At 44.3% G+C, this 13,340-nt stretch overlaps 1 protein-coding gene and 1 non-coding gene across 2 annotated transcripts in view; both read left to right on the top strand.

Moving 5' to 3' along the window:
• Positions 1–13,340, top strand: part of LOC136833042 (myosin heavy chain, clone 203-like) — a 90,680-nt gene that overhangs the window by 21,318 nt on the left and 56,022 nt on the right.
• On the top strand, positions 743–850 carry LOC136833587 (U6 spliceosomal RNA). Its single transcript, XR_010851527.1, has one exon. It is a non-coding gene; the product is annotated as a U6 spliceosomal RNA (small nuclear RNA).

Below are 13,340 nucleotides of genomic sequence, written 5' to 3'. Positions count from 1 at the left end.
TCGGTTGGACTCGCCCTCTAAGAGAAGCCAGAGGAGAGGACGCTTCACGTCCTCTTCCTCTGGAAACGTTTGTACTCTTCCCCGAAAGTTGCGTGGATATTCCTCTGCAGAGAGAATAAAGTGTTTTTCGAATGATCACTTTCTGACCCCCTGTCGGCGCTCAAGGCAAAGGGCTAGAACTTCTTCCCCTGTGGAAGGAGTATCGTCTCTCGCCCCTTTCCTTCTCTCAGGTTCAGCCCTTCTCCGAGAGAGCTTGGCTTCTCCAACGTAGATTTTGTTGGGTTTGCAACAACAGCTGGATGCTCTCATGAACCTTTCAAGATTCGAATCTGCCTGTTAAGAGGTACAGACTTTCACCTTCGTCTCCGCTTGAGAGCGATACAGAAGCGTCTGTCTTCTAGAAGTGTTTAGTGGCTTCCTATTCGTCTTCCCCCGAGTTGAGGTGTTGGCCTTTTCTCTTGTCTCGCGCCAGGAGCGCGTCTTGCTCTTCGTCGCTTCTCACGCTTCACGCGCTCCTCCCTCCACCTTTCGGCGCGCTCCTCAGCCTTGGCGCTCGTGTATCGGCGCTTAGCAGCACGCTGTGACTCTCTTCTAGTACCCCACGGAGCCTCTCGGGCGTCACGCCACAGGACGCTCAGCGCTCGCTTCGCCGTAAAGCAAGTCTTGTGCCGACACCGCTCCAGTTGTTCATCGCGTCGACAACTACCGCTTTCAACATTTGATGTCCTTCTTATTTTAGCCAGTACTTGCTTTGGCAGTACATACCACCTAATTGGAACGATGACAGAGAAGATTAGCATGGCTCTTGCGCAAGGATGACACGCTTAATCGTGAAGCGTTCCACATTTTTTGTTTACTATCATTACTCTAGTTGACGACTTCTTCGTTCGGAGTTCCGCCACGCGATCGGGCGAATCGAACTTTCACCACTCTCAAGGCCCACCAGCTGCGGAAGTGAACATCCTCTTTCGCCCCACAGCCTTTGTATGAAGAGAAACTTCTTCGTCTTCTTCTTCCTCTGATTATCAGACTCTGGCTTTTTCTTAGGATCTGTTTCTGAGACTTTTCAACCGTCGGCTCTCTCTCTCCACCCTACTTGATTGTCTTTGTCTTAAGGGGAGCGTTTTGAAAAATCGGAAATAAAATTTTCTGGGATATTTTATATATGGCATCATACATATCCTGACTATCTTCTCAGAAAGTTTTATTTAAAAGTTCGCCACAGTTAGAAGTTATAAACAAAACAGTAACCTATCATAGTCAAATTACATTTTTCATATAATGATGATGTTGTATTTATCGGTGGTCTTTAATGAAATAATATCTAATGCATCTATGGCAACCCTGTGGACATAGTACGCATCAGCGAAAGACAGGAATGCATAGGGGCAGTCAGTGGCAGTCAGTCAGTAGCAGCTCAGAGCTTGACTAAGTAAAAACGTCGCGCTGGCCAACCTCAGCCGTGTTTTGACTTTTCGCTTCATTTAGCTTCATTTAGAAGTTATATTACTTTGCAGGTCTATTTTTGGCTTTTCATTATGTCATAAAAACATCAAACTGTGTAACGGCAAGCAAATAAATACTGAGAGAAAAAAAATATCGTTTTCTCAAAACTAAAGTTATCGACATTCAAACTGCATCTCCTTCATAACGCTTTGCACCGCTCTCAGATACAAAAGTAAACAGAAAGCTAAATGTTTGCATAACAAGGGAGCTTCCATAGGAACAACATGAGACCACCACCACGAGAAAGTTTTTTCCCAAGGAATGTCACTTCCAAGAGAGGTAGCAAGTGACTCCCTTCATCTCCAGACTCCCTTTGCAACCAGGCTTCATTTTGCCCAAGCCTGGAAGAGTGAGGGGCAGACGTTTGGTCCCTCCTACTGTGGGAGAGAGGTTACTTGATTCCCCTTCCTGTCTCCTCTTTTGTTTTTTTTTTGTTTCCCAACTGCCTTCCTGTCAAACAGAAATTTGTTTGACCTGCTCCGACAGATGTTCCGAGCGAGAAAGAGGTGGAACAGATATTGGACTCGGTGTTCCCGGGATTTTTACAACAGATTGTTTCTAGTCCCGAAACTTTCAGTAGGCTGGAGACCCGTCTTGGGCGTCAACAGGTCGAACAACTTGGTCCGGAAGGAAAAGTTCAAGATGGAGACCTCTCAGTCAATACTAAGGCCCTTCATCCCGGGATTGGATGGTATCTTTGGATCTCAAGATACTTATCTTCACGCCCAATTCATCCACGTTCGTGAAGTATCTCAGGTTGTCTTGGGGACAAGACGTACCAGTTCAGGGCTCTCTGCTTTGGACTGGCAGCCATACCTGCGTTGAAAACCCGCTTCTCGTCCGATCAGCGTTAAGCAACGTTGGGTCTGGTCAGTACTTGATGGTTGACCACCTGGGAACACAGATGCTGTTGGCGTCATTTGCTCCGGTGTTTACCGTCTCATGAAAAGCGTTGCGATGCAGTTGCATCTGTCGCGTCAGATCTCACTCTACTTGGACGACTGGTTGATTCGGCGCCGTCGGCGAAGGTATCTGGAGGACCTTCAGTTGACTCTGCAACTCGTGAAGTCCCTGGGACTTCTGGTCTGTGGAAAGTCGCAGCTGATCCCCTCACTGTCCATTGTGTCTGGGAATTCAGATCTATTCAGCGGCTTTTATAGCGTCTCCGCTGCAAAGAACGCAACTTCTATGCTACGAAAAAGTTTCCTTCTTGGAAAAGGGAAACATGCTAAGGTGAAGGAAGAGATGAGAGTCTGCTGGGGACCATTTCCTCGCTGGAGAAGTTTGTTTTCTGGGAGTCTGCATCTCAGGCCTCTTCAGTTCTTTTGTTGGAGAACTGACAAACAAGGAAGACTTGAAAGAGGAATTGAGAATTCTTCCATATATAAAAAGGATCTGTGGTGGTGGCTCGATCCCAACGGAATTGCAGAAGGGATCTCCCTCAAGCTTCTGAACCCCAACCTAGTGTTGTTTTCCCACACGGGTCGTCAACAGGTTGGGGCAACACTAGGGGGAGAAAGTGTCAGGAACCTGGAGAGGAACAGGTGTCCTGGCACATCGACTTCAAAGAGTGGCGGCTATCTTTTAGCTCGCCAATTCTTGAGGTCCAAGTTTGCAATCGTGCTGTTCGTGTAGTTCTAGCAAACTCGGACAATACTTGTTCCCTGTTCAGCCTTGCAAGAGAGATTATTCTTTGAGCCTATGCTCGCAACATTTCGATTCTCACAAGTTTTGTGGCAGAGGTCGAAAATGTTCGAAGCAGACCTGCTCTGTTGGCGCCATCAACTCCTGCCGACGGAATGGACCCTTCATCAGAGGTTTGCCAAGATTTTTGGAAATTTTGGGTCGCCATCTTGTGGATTTTTTCCGACCTCAAGAACAGCGAGGCTCCCTCTGTAAAGCTCATCTGTACTCGACCCTGGGCAGTAGCGATGATTTGCTCTTCCCTGGGATTGAACGGGAATAGATGTTTACGCTTTTTCCCGTTCTAAATTCTGGGAGAGTCATGCGGCAAGTTGGCGGCCTCCAGGACGAGGATGACTCATCCCCATGTTTTGGCCTTCTCAGACCACTGGTTCTCGGAGTTTCTCTTCTGGTTGGTAGACGTTCCGAGGACCCTTCCTATGAGAACAGACCTGCTCACACAAACCCACTTCACGAGATATCTTTGAATCTCCCCGCTCTGAACCTGACTGCTTTCAGACTATCGAAATTGGTCAGAGCGAAGGGGTTTCTGGCCAGGTGGCACGGGCCATCGCTAGAGCCAGAAGTTCTTCATCTAAAGGATATATCTAGCGAAGTGAGCAACCTTCAAAGGTTGGTGTAGAAAGAAGGGCTTTTCCTCTTCCTCTATCACTGTGAGCCAGGTTGCGGATTTTCTCCTTTACTTAAGAAAAAACTCGATATAGCAGTTCCGACTATCAAAGTGTTATCGGAGCATGCTTTCGATTGTATTCAGACACAGAGGATTAGCTTTGTCAGCAATAAGGACCTCCATGATCTTGAGGCTCTTTCGAGACGTCAAGGTTCCTCAGCTGATTTCCCCTGCTTGGAACTTGGACGTAATGCTCAAGTTTTTGATGTTCCAGTCCTCTAAAGGATGAGCGGCATTCCACTCTGCATCTCTTCAAGGATGCTGTCTATTCTTTAAGCCCTAAGTTCTTGGCCAGAGAATGATAGGTCTTTAACCCTAGCCTGAAAGAAGGTTGCAGACTTTATTGGACAAGGCCGTCATCAGTTAGAAGCTCTCAAGTACTACCTTAAAAGAACACAGGACACAATGAGGCAACCAATTAAGCCTGTGTCGAAAAATGCACTATTCTTCATTAAGCCACTCTAAGTTCTTGTTGAGAGCGAGGTCAGTTGCTGCCTCCATGGCGTTCAGAAAAATATATGGTACTGGGCATTTTTAGTGCCACACACAATCAGTGTTTCACACTCTTGGCAAGATGTTTGGTAGCATCTGAAATTGCATGGGACCTTATTGCTGCTTCAGCAACTTAACAGGGACAAGGGGTAACTCTTCTATCCCCTTTTTAATTGTGTTTTTGTGGTTGTTGGCGACTAGAGGCAGTCTTCCCAATCCTTTACAAATTAAAGGTGTTGGTTACAGACCTTTTGTCCTCTTTGAGGGCATGAATCTAGTCACATTGTGGTCACGCCCCGTTGGTGTCATCTGTCGAGCTATATAGGTCACTACCTCGCTGGGGTCTCTATAAAAGCAGAACAGACAGTGACAGTAACCACTCAGTCAGCTACGCTATCAGATAAGGAACAAAATAATTTTACCATTGGTTTTCCTATTTCTTGCTGTCTCTACCCCCTCAAAGGTGGTATTCAGCTATATATATATCCAGGTAAGTCTCATGAACAAAATGATATTTTAATGATAAAATAAGTTTGCACTGGCATTCTTCATTAGCCCTCCCTCCTCCAGGAGACAGTGGCGTTGTTGTGAACTCCAAGGAATGGTTCCTGAGAGTGGGTACTAACCACCTGCAGGCCACTCGTGGCGAGTTGAAATTCTAGGACCTCCATGGAGAATCAAGAAAAATATGGCAGTAAAGTATGAACAAACTTTGTTTTATCATTAAAATATCATTTTTAATAGTTAATCGTCTTTTCATCTGTGTTTGCCTCACACTCTTTCCAGCAGATGTCTTTATGCAGCATAATTCTTGTTTTTTACTACATAAAATTGCCAGTTGATAATTCGCAACACTGATATAGGATTAATTATAGATTTTAATACATGATAAAGGGAACAAAGTAAAATAACTGTTCATTTGTGATGTATACCATTATTTTTTTTTTTTTACAGATCCAAAGAGAACAGAAAGTTTTTTCTTATTGATTGGTTGTTCAAGGGATAATCTAGATAGTCTTTATCACAATTGAGGGGTAGTACAGTATTTATTCTAGCCATTTTTGGTGGGTTAGGCCAAGGGTTTTGCAAACGGTTGAGTTACCATTGTAAATTGTAAATAAGGCTGCCCATGCAAGATTATCCGTTCATTCATCTTGATGACAATATTTTGATGTTAAATCATGGGACAGTTGATTTTTTGTTAGATCTTTGTTTTGGGTTTTATATTTTAATATGTGTGAGTGTCATTGTTTTCAATCCCAGTTGTATATGGCTATTCCAATGACTAAAATTTGCTGATACTTCAGTGAGAGTTATTGCTGTGCTATTTTCTGTTTTGATTTTCCACCTCTGCTTAGTGAGGGGACCTTTCTAACAATACCTGTCTATATGGGCCAGATGACTAAAATATAGGCACTTTTATTGCAAAAGTAAAACGTCATCATATAGTGAGACATAGAACCTGAGCAAATGTTTTAAAATATGCCATTTTTCAACTTTTGCTAATTGGCATTATTGATGATAAACACCCTAGCAAAATTGGTGAATAATCTTTTCATGAATATGAACTCCAAGAAGTCTTGTACTGTCCATTAATTCAACTTCAATTATTATATCATCATATATAGTGTTATATCATGGATATATATATATATATATATATATATATATATATATATATTATATATATATATATATATATATATATCATGTTTATATGCTTGTATTCACCAATTCTGTAGTAAGAAAGTGAACAACAATGATAGATCTGAATATGTATGAAATATATGACTGGATTGTACATTTATTGTCCATCATTGCCATCGCTTTACTGTTAAAATGTTTTTATATTGGTTTTTCATAAAATCTCACAATAGCATGAGTCACTAAAATGTTAAAGAAATCACAGTGGTGTAAATGTAAATATATATCGGAAATATATACAGTATATACAAATGAGAGGTTTTCAGAACCTGCTTGATTCTCTCCTTCTCAGGTGACTACAACACAAAATTTTAAAAAGTTTTGAGAAAATAAATGACAGTTTAAAATGTGTTGTTGATGGAAGAAAATTGTTATTTGTAGCCATATAACTTAACTGGTAATTATATATATAGCTGTAGTCTCTGACGTCACGGCAGAAAATTGAAAATCGCGGCAGCGCTAATGAATGGTCACGTGATACCCCTTCCCACGCCCTCTACAGGTGAGTGAGAGGAACCAACCCAAACTCTTCATATGTTTCTGCTGTGTGGTACCCGGTAAGCCGTGCAGCTTAGCAGAGAATTATCGCTGATTTCTTTCGTTGGACATTGTTGGTGATGTACAATTGTTTGATTTGAATCTTTGGCAGACATTGTTTGTGCTTAGCTTTTTCATCCCCGCCTTCCTTATTTAGCATTATGTCGGACACTGGTCCTCGGTGTATAGGTTTTGTAGCAAGGGCTGCAAAACTAGATTAGGAAAATTACCATTGACCCTCATTCTGTGTGTTCGAGGTGTAGAGGACAGGTTTGTTCGTATCGTTAACCTGTGAAGAATGTAAGGATTTGTCAGGGGAAGAATGGAAGATTTTAAATGCTTATCTGAGAAGGCTTCAAAAAAGAGAGAGCTAGAAAAGCTTCAGCTAGGACTACCTCTTTATCCTCCCGTGATAGTCAGGATGTATCTTTTTCAGTTACTAACCCTGATATTCCTTCTAACAAATCTCTATCCCAGACCCCGTTGTTCCGAACCCGATACCGTGGCCAGTCTTAAGACGCAGATGGATGCGGCGTTTTAGTGTGATGCTTGTTGCCATGGAGCGGATGAGTAAGTCTTTGTAGTAAGAAGTGCAGTGTCTTGTGATAGTGCAGTGGAGGAGCTGGCTGTTCTGGCCCACTCATTCTCCTAGGCCTGGACACTCTGTCAAACTCCCCAGCACCAGGGAGGAGGCAAGTCGAAAGCCCAAGGGAGGTGAGTGGGACCTGCCCTCGAGCAGTTGGCCCTCAAGCAGTCCTGTTGCCGCTTCCCAGGATGCAGATGTTGCCATAGAAAAGGCACATCAGGCTGAGGTGTATGTCTTCGAGTATGTCGAGTGAGGATTCGCCTAAGAGAGGTTGGCGAAGTAAAGATGTCGAGACCATTCAAGAGGTCTAGGTTGGCATCTCCTTTGGCAGTTCCCAAGAAAAGAGGTGGCGCTTCAAGATCAACCTCCCCGTGTAGTTTTTGGGAGGAGCCCGAATGTTTTTCGCATTCCGTCGATTCGGAGGCGAGGCATGTGTTGGAGCGCGGAGACGCTTGCGTAAGAAAGAGAGTGGTGTCGTCTTCGCCTGTTGTTGCTGCTTCTGGCGTGATTGCGCATCTAGCGCCATGCATGCGCCATCCTTCATTTCGCCTGGCTCATTGTGCCCACGCCACGCCTACGATCCTCCTGGCGCCATGCGCCAAGCGCCAAAAAATTGTTTCTCCTGGTGACTCTTGTCAAGCTCCAACACCTGCGTCACCGTGCCTCGTTCAGTTCCGCATTCTCTTCTTCCGCCTTGCCTCAAGATTTGTTTTTGGCTGGAAATGAATGGGAAGCTTGATAGCATTCTCGGCTTTGTGGAAAAGTGATCCTTCCGTGAACGAACTGCAAGTTGCTTCGATTTCAAAGGATGCTCCTTCATCAGAATGTGCAGCTTCCTACAGCGATCCTGTGCTGCATTCTCCTCGGAAGGCGAATCTTCCTCCATCTAGATCCTTGGCTCTTTCTCCGATTTCTGGTGGTGATGTTGCTTCGAATCGAGGCGGAGGTACAACCAGAGAAAGAGAAGCCTTTATCGAGCTATAAGCAACTGCTTCCAGTATTTTCTGGAGAATTTTCGGATTCCTTTTCACCAGTATCTCCAGCTTCTCCGAATCTCAATAAGCTTGTGATAATAGGGACAGACACTTCGCTGGCTACCAAATTAGTTCTTTCTATTTCGGCCAAGAAAGGATTGAAGAAAATGGAGGAGTGGCTTGCAGAGAAAGAGGGAACAAGGGAAGACTGTGTTTTGTTTTCCCCTTCGAAATTGTCATCTCTCGTGGTGGTTGGTATGAGACTGGAGAATCTTTCTCGTTGGGAGTAGCTGCCTCCTCCCAAGGAGATTTCTCTAGTTTGGTAGATTCGCCAGGAGGTCGCTCTTAATTCAGCCAAAGTATTCTTTTTCACATCGGAATTTGATCACCTCTGCAAGAATGCTTTTAAGATTTTGGAAGTTATAAGTTTCTCGATTGGTCGGTTGGGGCTCTTGGGAGGAACTAAAAGCTTGCGCCCTTCAGGACGATCAGTTCGCTTCCTGTCCCGGCGTGTTAGCTTGCATCGACAGGAGCATTAGAGATGCGGCTATGGAACTCTCTTCTGTGATTACGATGGGAATTCTCAAGAAAGCGTGAACTATGGTGTTCTTTCACCACTAAAGGTGTCTCTCGGTCCCAGAAGTCAGCTTTGTTGTTCGCTCCTTTAGATAGGAAACATCTTTTCCGAGGGAAATAGTATCTGAGATCGCCGACTCTTCAACAGAAGGGCAACTCAAGACTTGCTGGCACAGTCCACCAAGAAGCCTAAACGTTGCCTTCAACAGTTGCTCGCCCGACATTTTCGACGGAAAAATCTCGAGTCGGCCCTTTCGTGGAAGAGCCCCTGCTAAATCGTTTCCCAGATCGAGAGGGAGAGGTCGTTTTGTACCTCAGCGATCAAACCCTCTGACAAGAAGTGAGCGCCTCCCTTCACTCACCAGTAGGAGCCAGACTGTCAGCTTTCTGGACAGTCTGGGAAGAAAGGGGAGCAGAACCTTGGACAGTCTCGGTTTTAAAGGAAGGCTATTCAGTTCCATTCTTGAAGGACCCTCCTTTGTCCAGGAACCAGTGGTCTTAATGGCTTATTCTCTAGACTCAGAGAAATGTTGTGCTCTAGAGAAAGAGGTGTCAGCTTGGCTAGAGAAAGAAGCAATAGAGAAAGTTCTCCCCCTTTCTCCCCAGGATTTTACAATCGTCTCTTTGTAGTACCAAAGGCGTCAGGAGGCTGGAGGCCAGTTCTAGACGTGAGCTTTGAACCTGTTTGTCAAGAAGACAAAGTTTGTGATGGAAACCACTCAATCAATGCTGTCATCCCTTCTTCCAGGAGATTGGATGGTATCCATCGACCTCCAGGATGCGTATTTCCACATCCTGATCCATCCTGCTTCCAGGAAGTTCCTTCGCTTTGTGTTCAAAGGCGAAGTGTTTCAGTTCAGAGCAATGTGCTTGGCCTCTCGAGCGGCCCCCAGGTTTCACCAGAGTTTTGTCATCAGTGGCGAAGTGGCTACATCTGTTGGGATCAGAACAGTTTTTATTTAGACGATTGGCTCCTGCGTGCTTGGAGAAGGAAAGGTGTGAAGGATTTGGAAAAGACTCTTCATCTAACCGAAGAACTGGGACTACTGGTAAATTGGCAGAAGTCACATCTGTGCCATCTCAAGAATTAGTCTATTTGGGAGTTCAGATGAACTCAGTAGTTTTCAGGCTTCTCTGTCGGTGGAGAGTGTAGAGTCATGCCTGTTGAAAGTGCGAGATTTTCTGAAGAAGACCCAGTGCTCGCCAACAGTGGATGAGCCTTCTGGGGAAGTTGTCTTCCAGAACCGTTTGTGAGTTTGGGAGACTACATCTAAGGCCCCTTCAGTTCTTTTTAAGAGAAGTCTGGGACAGGAAGAAGAGCCCGGACTCATTTGTTTTCAAATCTCAGAGGAGATAAAGGCAGACCTCAGTTGGTGGAACTCTCCAGAGAAACTTCAGGAAGGAATTTCACTGTTCCCAAAGAACCCCAACCTCATCTTGTGTGCAGGCGCTTCAGATCTAGGATGGGGAGCCACGTTAGCAAGTTGGAAACAGCAGGCGATGGAAGGAGAACAACTTCGGTGGCACATCAATCTGAAGGAATTAAAGGCCATTCATTTAGCCCTTTTAAATTTTTCAAGGTGGTAAGGAACCAGGCAGTGATTGTCCAATCCAGACAATACAACAGCTCGCATACATAAAAAGCAAGGAGGGACCACTCGTTCTCGCTATACCTGGTAGCGAGAGATCTTTGTTATTATGGAAAAAAACAACAAAACGCGTTGATGACAAGGTTCATTCCAGGAAGCTCAATGTGAGGGCAGACGAGGCTAAGCAGGAGCTTTCAAGTACTCTCAGCAGAGTGGATCTTAAATCAAGAAGTTTGCCTCCAACTGTGGAATCTGAGGGTCGTCCTCTCATAGATCTGTTTGCCACCAAGAAGACAACTCAACTGCCTCTTTATTGCTCTCCAGTGCCGGACGAGGGGGCAGTCTTCGTGAATGCAAAGCTGATGGACTGGTCGGTCTGGACCTTTTACGCCTTTCCTCCGTTCAAGATGTTGAGAGCAGTTCTAACAAAAATGTTGTCCCACAAGGGCGATGCGTATGACACTGGTTGCTCCGTTTTTGGCCAGCAAGGGAATGGTTCCGGACTTGATAAAAGTCTTCTCATAGACTTCCAGAGGCTTTACCACTGAGAGTAGATCTACTCAGACAGCCTCACTTCCGAAGATTTCACGGAGGTCATCAGCTCTTCAGCTAACTGCGTTCAGACTGTCAACGTTGCCTCAGAGCTAGAGGTTTTCGAGGAAGGTCTCTAGAGCCATCGCTAGAGCTCGAGACAGTCCTCCACAGCAGTTTATCAAGCTAAGTGGTCAGTCTTCAGAGAGTGGTGTAGGAAGACTGCACATCATTTTAAGACCACTTTAGAAGAAATCTCAGACTTCCTCCTGTATCTGAGTGTGGATGGGAAGCTGTCTTGCTGCCGATCAAGGGCTACAGAGCAATGCTACCGACAGTCTTTTAGCATAAGGGCCTGGATATTTCAAATGATAAGGACTTGTCAGATCTTATCAGATCGTTTGAAGCATCCAAGAATTCCAGAGAGATTGGTTTCCTGGAATTTAGATGTGGTCTTGAAATGGCTTGTGGGCAGTAAGTTTGAGCCATTATCGTCTTGCTCTTTCAGAGACCTTACGAGGGAAGACAATCTTCTTGGCTTTGGCTACAGCAAGAGGAGAGTCAGTGAGTTGCACGCCCTAGATAAGAGAATTGGGTTTTTCTAGGGTAAGGCAGTCTGTTCTTCATTGTTGAGTTTTGCAAGAATGAGACTCCGTCTAAGCCTTGGCCGAGATCCTTTTCGATCCCTGGTCTCTCGGATTTGGTGGGACCAGATGAAGAAGAAAGACTTTTATGCCCAGTAAGAGCATTAAAAGTATATTTCGAAAGGACTCAAGCAGTGAGAGGTCCCTCTCCTAATCTTTGGTGTTCTGTGAGGGATCCGAGTAGGCCTCTTTCGAAGAATGCTCTTTCCTTCTTTTTGAGAGACCTGATTGTAGAAGCTCACAACCAGGAGTAGATGTGCAGCTTCAAATTTCTAAAGTTAAAGCACATGGTGAGAGCGGTCTCAACCTCTTTTGGCATATAGGAGGAATCTTTCCTTAGATTCAATTATTCAAGCTACATTTTGGAAATGTAGGTCAGTGTTCGCGTCTCATTATTTGAGAGAGATTGAGACAATATATGATGGATGGTGCGTTGGGACCGTTTGTGGTGACTGGCACGGTGTTGGGTAAGGAATAAAGGAAGTCGATCCTTCCTTGTGATGCTTTCTCTTGCTTAAGGTTAAGCGTTGTTGTTTTCTGGGATGTCTGGGGTACATTGTGGCTAGGAGTACCCAACAGTCTTACATTTTGTAATATTTTTAAGGTACAGGTTATTGGTGACACCCTTGTTCTATGTGTTTTTCGTGTACTGCGCCTGGGCAGGGCATTTATTTGGTTGGTTATCATGCATAGTCCACGGTGAGCCCTCGACTGGCATGTAGCCCTCTAGCACCTAACCCTCAGGTCTATATACCTAGTTGGTGCAAGTTGAGGATAGCAGATTAAGAGGCAGTATCCATCAAATCAGCTACCTCAACAGGTAAGAACCATCATTGTGTTTTTTTTTTCACAATTGTCTAGACTTTTCATATTAGCTGCCATGGCCCACCTCCATCAGGTGCCAATCAGCTATATATATAATTACCAGGTAAGTTTATGTACAAAAATGTATTTTATAATAAAAAGGATTTTGACAAAGGAAAATCTATTTCTGAGAAGGCCGTGTCACCCGGTGAAATTCCATTCATGCAATGAATTTCAGGTATAAATTGCTAGATATACCAGAGAAAAAGAGCTTTCAGGAATGCTGGGTTACCTCAGATCGATCGTCTTTTTGAAGACGTCGGTATAATAACCAAGGGTGAGTGAAATACCACAACCACGGGACACTGAAAGATCTCCCCATATTAAAACCCGTAGAGCGCAAAGAGCGGTGAGCCGTTACAGCTCCCACACACCCAACACCATGGGACGGCGACACCAGCGCCACCTACTTCATTCCAGGCTAGCACCACCCCAGGCTTGGCATGGCAGGGGAAGCAGAAGGTACTTGGGGTCACCGGTGACGGGACCTTCCTCAGAAATAGATTTTTCCTTTGTCAAAACCTTTTCTGAGTCCAGTCGTGTCAGCCGGTGAAACAGTGATAGAGAATCATGCCAAGACTGCTAACTACTGGAAAAAACAGGGTAACCTGAAGAAAACAAATTATGTGAAAATGGTTTTAATTAAGCAATCTCTTTCATGAAAATTGAATATTAAATAAAGGTAACTTAATTTTAAGTAAAAAATCTTAACAATTAGGGTATGATGGGAAAAACCTCAAAACCTTAAAAACTTAAAAGTAGTGGAAATACATCAAAATTACTTAAGAGACAACAAAAAACAACATTCAAAAATACTTACACTAAAGAGTAAACATAACCTTATAGCTAAACACGTAGAGAGACAAGACTAATGGGGAAAATATATACACACACAAATGTATGGGGGTACATGGAGCCAAAAAAACCGCCAGTACCCCAAAAGACAAACAATCATGGCTGTCA

The sequence above is a fragment of the Macrobrachium rosenbergii genome, chromosome 51 (genome assembly GCF_040412425.1).
Source record: "Macrobrachium rosenbergii isolate ZJJX-2024 chromosome 51, ASM4041242v1, whole genome shotgun sequence".
NCBI lineage: Eukaryota > Metazoa > Arthropoda > Malacostraca > Decapoda > Palaemonidae > Macrobrachium > Macrobrachium rosenbergii.
Note: the sequence above shows the minus strand (reverse complement) of the source record. Positions and strands in the feature narration are given on the sequence as shown.